Source organism: Bison bison, unplaced genomic scaffold, assembly GCF_000754665.1.
Source record: "Bison bison bison isolate TAMUID 2011002044 unplaced genomic scaffold, Bison_UMD1.0 scf7180017864223, whole genome shotgun sequence".
Lineage (NCBI taxonomy): Eukaryota > Metazoa > Chordata > Mammalia > Artiodactyla > Bovidae > Bison > Bison bison.
Window position 1 is genome coordinate 893,539 of NW_011494795.1, and position 5,238 is coordinate 898,776.

The following is a 5,238-nucleotide window of genomic DNA, read 5'->3' on the forward strand; positions in this document are numbered from 1 at the left end:
AAAGCGGGCCGGCCTGTGCATGGTGTTTGCAAATATCCTGGCTGGTAGAGTCCCCTACAGCCCGTGGAGTCATTGCACATGCAGACCATCACCGCCTCCCCACCCCACACTCCCCCTCCCCCGCCAACTCCCAAACATCCTGGGCAGCCTCTGGAGGAAGGTGTGTGAGTGCAGAGGCAGATGCACAGAAGCCCAGGTCTGTGGAGCCAGGAAGCTGCACAACCAGAATCAAGACCTCCCCCTTGGACTTCCCTGGTGGTCCCGTGGCTAAGAATCCACCTGCCAATGCAGGGGGCACTGGTTAGGTCTCCGACTGGGCAGCTAAGATCCCCACGTGCCATGGAGCAACTAAGCCTGTGAGCCACGCCCACTGAACTCACGCTCTAGAGCCCGTGAGGCGCAGCTACGGAAGCCCGTGAGCCTAGAGGCCGTGCTCTGCAGCAAGAGAAGCCACTGAAATGAGAAACCCGCGCGCGGCGATGAAGAGTAGCCCCCACTCGCCGCAACTCGAGAAAGCCCGCAGGCAGCGATGAAGACCCAGCTCAGCCAAACATAAACAAATAGATGCAATAAGAACTGGATTAAAAAAACGACCTTGCCCTTTCTGCTCTCCTTGCCCCTCGGCATCACTGCTCGCCTGGTAGTAAGTTTCCGATGACCATTCAAGGCCTCTGCCAGTTTACATTTCCGATGAGGACTTTACACAGCGTCTGTGGTCTGGCAGGGCATCGCGGCTGCTTGCTGACTTTTGTAGACCTATCATTTTGGTCCACTCAGGCGGCTGTAACAAACTCCCAGAGACTGGAGGCTTAGAAACAATGTGAGTTCATTTCTCACAGTTCCGAGGCCAGGCAGTCCAAGATCAAGGCAGGTTGGCAGATTTGGTGTCTGGTGAGGAACTGCTTCCTGGGTCACAGACGGCCGTCTCACGTGGGTGCAGGCGTGAGGGAGCTTCCGGGGTCTCTTCTTATTTATTTTTGATTAATATTTTATTTTTGACTGTGCCACAAAGCATGCAGGATCTCAGTTCCCTGACCAGGGATCGAACCCATGCCCCCTGCAGTGGAATCTCGGAATCTTAATCACTGGACCGCCAAAGAAGTCTCCCTGGGGTTTCTTAAAAGAGCACCAGTCCGTTCATGAGGGCTCTACCCCTATGACCTAAACACCTCCCAAAGGCCCCACCTTCAAATACCATCATATTGAGGGTTAGGATTTCAACATATGAATTTGGTAGGGAGACACAAACATTTAGTGCACAGCACCCCTAAAGCACTTTGTGTAAATTAGGATGAAGGAAAGTGGAGTCTTTTCTTTGTGTGTGGGGGGGTGGTGCTCACCATGTGGCAGGACCAGGGATGGAACCTCCTGCACTGGAGGTGTGGAGTCTCAACCATTGGACCACCAGGGAAGTCCCCGAGACATTTCTTAAAATGACCCAGAGGTAGCTACGCGCAACTTCTCAGAACACAGATGTTCACAGGGCTTCAGATCCCCAAAGAAGAAGATTTCAAGGCTCCGTCTTTGACAATGACATCAAGGTGGGCAGGTCAGAGTCCATCAAAGCCCTCAGTGGAGAAGCCTCAGCCTTTCATCTTTATTTCTCAAGTTCAACTGATGGTCATCACTTGGTCAGGAACTTCCGGGTCGGGGGATGGGAGGAGTTAGGAGTGGAGTTCATGGCCAAGGGTGGCTGGGGGGAGGTGATGCGGACGCAGGTGCCCAGTGCCCTGGGTGAAGAGCAGCCAGGAGGGGCCCTGGGGAAGAGGGGAGGAGAGAGACTAACCCCCCACGAGGGGGATGGGGGGAACGTGTGTTAGGGGAGGGGTAACTCTTCCCAGAAAAATAGGAAGTTGAATGTTTCTCCACTAGTTGAGAACTTCTGATTATTTAGATGTGACCTTGGAGCCATCAACAGAGAGGCAGTCTGCCATGCAAGCGACTGGTGTAGATAAAATTGCAAGGAGAGGGTTCATAAGTTGCTCTGTCTAAGGCAGCGTTTTCAAATACTGTTGAGAACTCTGCAGCCAAGGGATCAGGCCAGCCAGGGGACAGGCCGGTGACTGAGCAGCAGAGCCACCCTGCTTGCCCAGTGATATGACGCTGACAAAATCCCAGTGCTGCTGCCTGTGTGTATCTGTGTTCAGTCGTGTCTGCCTCTTTACAACCTCATAGACTGGGGTCTGCCAGGCTCCTTCATCCAAGGGATTCTCCAGGCAAGAACACTGGAGTGGGTTGCCATTTCCTCCTCCGGGAGATCTTCCTGGCCCAGGGATCGAACCCATGTCTCCAGCATTGGTATGTAGATTCTTTACCGCTGAGCCACCGGGGAAACTTATGAGACCCTGACTTCACTGGCCTGGGGAAGAGCCTGGGCGTTGGTAGTTTTTAAACCTCCCAGGATGATTGGTGAAGCAGAACGAGGCTGGTCTGGAAATCAGGACAGCTGTGTTCTGCCACCTGCTCTGCCCTGGCCTCACCGGGGGACAGCTGGTGTCCTTTCTGAGCCCCTGTTTCCCTAATTTTCCCCACATGGAGACAGAACTTCATGCACTGGGATCTGTTCTACATCTCTGGGGATGCTGACAGTCAGGCACCCCCCAGCTAGCAGGGATGGGCATTCGAAGCCTCCTGGGGGGAGAACTACAGGAGCCCAGGGTTTCTGTCCTCTTTCCTCCACCTGAGGACACACCTCTCAGGATTCCTAGCCTGCATCCTGCTCCCGCTGTCTGAGTCTTGCCGCCCCCGGCTCTCCTCCACGCCACAGCTCACTGCCCTCCAGACACAGGGCTGAGATCTCCTTAGGGCTCCAGGCTTTAAGAGCCATCCTAGCACTGGAGGAAGGGGGAGATGGGCTCCCGGGCTTCGACCTCCTTTCCATGGCTTCCCGGCTGGGGCCTGGGGAGCCTGTGATCCAGGGCAGTGAGCCTTTGGTCTGCACCCCAGTTTTTCCAGCTTGTGGGTTCCAGCTGCCCTCCCAGGGCCTGGAAAACCAAAGCCAGTGACCCCCCTCTGGGGGCGGGGTTTGGTTGCCATGGAGACCTTTTTGCCTCACAGGCTGCTGATGCCTGAGTTCTGCCCCTTGCATTTTCCCAGGATGGGGCTGGCTGTGCTGGGCACAGTTCCACACTCAGACATGGTCCCTGCCAGGAACACAGCGGGGGCGGGAGGAGGGCAAGGCTGCAGCCACAGACTCTGGCCAGCACCCGCCATGGACCCCCGGGGTTCACTGCCCTGAGCACGTTCAGTGACCCAGCATCGAACCCGGCTGGTGATTGCCCAGGTGAGATGTGGTCCTGGCAGTTGTTAGAACAGCTATGTGGGTCAGCGGTGGGGCTTCCCTGGTGGCTCAGATGGTAAAGAATCCACCTGCCAGTGCAGGAGACCCGGGTTCAATCCCTGGGTGGGGAAAATCCCCTGGAGAACGAAGTGGCAATCCACTCCAGTAGTCTCGCCTGGAGAATCCCTTGGACAGAGGAATCTGGTCCACGGGGTCGCAAAGAGTTGGACGTGACTGAGTGACTAGGCACGCAGGCACGTGAGTCAGTGGTGGGTGGGTTTGGCCCACTTCTAAGCCCTCTGTGTACATTCCTGTCCCTCTGGCCCCAGTGGGCAGGGGACCACATCTCATTCATATTTCTGTGCACCCTTGGCATTGGTAAGGGATGCAGACTGGAACTGAGTTACAACCTTCCCACTCCTTCAGGGGGAAGTCCCAGGTCCTTGGCAGCTTCGTCAGAGCGTCCAGAAAACCTCAATTTCATATCCGATGTGGCCACAAGGCAGCCAGCTTCCACACACACCCCCATGGGCCTCCGTCTTCCAGAAAACTAGAAATCGGCTTTTTTTTTTTAAACTTCTGCCGACAGCCCGAGAATCCTGTGATTTATACGATTAATATGAGGAGCAACATCATTATTCTGTTAATATATTATTCATTTCACCAGTGATCTATCCTCCCCGCACCCAGCTCTGAGAGTCAATTTTCCCTCCCCACTATTTTAATAGACCCGCATTCTAAATGGCAAGAACAGTACATTAAACATGTATAAGATGTAATCTCATTTGGAATGCGCCCTTCCAGTGGATCCGTCTCATAAGCATACAGACAACAATGTTGCCTGGTCTTGTTGGGGCCCGCACGGGTGGGCAGCTGAGAACAAAGTCGGGTTCTAATTAAGGAATATGTTAAAACTTCCCATTTGAGCTTTAGGCTCATTGACAGGAGGTGGGGGGGAATGGATCAGCTCCAGCCCCAGCTACTGAGTCTGCAGGTGTACCTCCTCGGCCCCCCGCCGACTCTCAATGTGTCCCCTCCCCCACGCTTGCCATCCACACCCCTCCGGATGCGACATTTTGGGGAAGAGGAAGGAGGGGTTCCTCTTTAAGGAAGTCAGATCCTCATCTTTCACTTAACTAAAAAGCACTGGGAATGGCTATGGCCTTCCTGATGAATACCATTCCTTCTCTTCTTAAAAACAAAAAATAGCGAAAGTGTTAGTCACTCAGTCGTATCCGACTCTTTTGCGACCCCATGGACGTCGCCCGCCAGTCTCTTCTGTCCATGGAATTCTCCAGGAAGTACAGGTGTGTGGCCAGAAAGCTGAGACCTCAGAAAGACATGGGCTTCGCAGGTGGCGCCATGGTAAAGAATCCTCTTGCCGACCCAGGAGATGCAGGAGACACGGGTTCGATCCCTAGATCAGGAACATTCCCGAAAGAGAAAATGGCCACCCACTCCAGTATTCTTGCCTGGAGAATCCCATGGACAGAGGAGCCTGGCAGGCTACAGTCTATGGGGTTGCAAAGGGTTGAACACGACTGAGCATGCGCACACGCACAGAGAGGCAGGCTGGAGGCACGCGCCCAGCGGCGTCCTGCCCCGTCTGTGGCTCGGTCACCACGCTCTCTCCTCCGCTGGGACTCTGGCCCAGCACACGGGCTAGGACAGTTCACCTCTCCTCTTCCGATGCCAGCTCCCACTGCGCCCTGCCCGGAGCCCGCACTGGGAAGCGGTCCTGGGAGGTGGCCATGAGCGATACCACCACATCAGCGAACGGAAACGATTTCTCCATCATCCTCCCGTGAGCGTGCTTCTGAGAGATGGGCCCCCTGTGCACCCTGACGGTTCCCAGTACCTGGACCACACTGTGGGGACCAGTCCCCTTGCTTCCTGAAAGTACTCTGCTCCCTTCCAGGCTCAAATCTCCCCAGCACCCCATCTTCTAAGTACCCCCT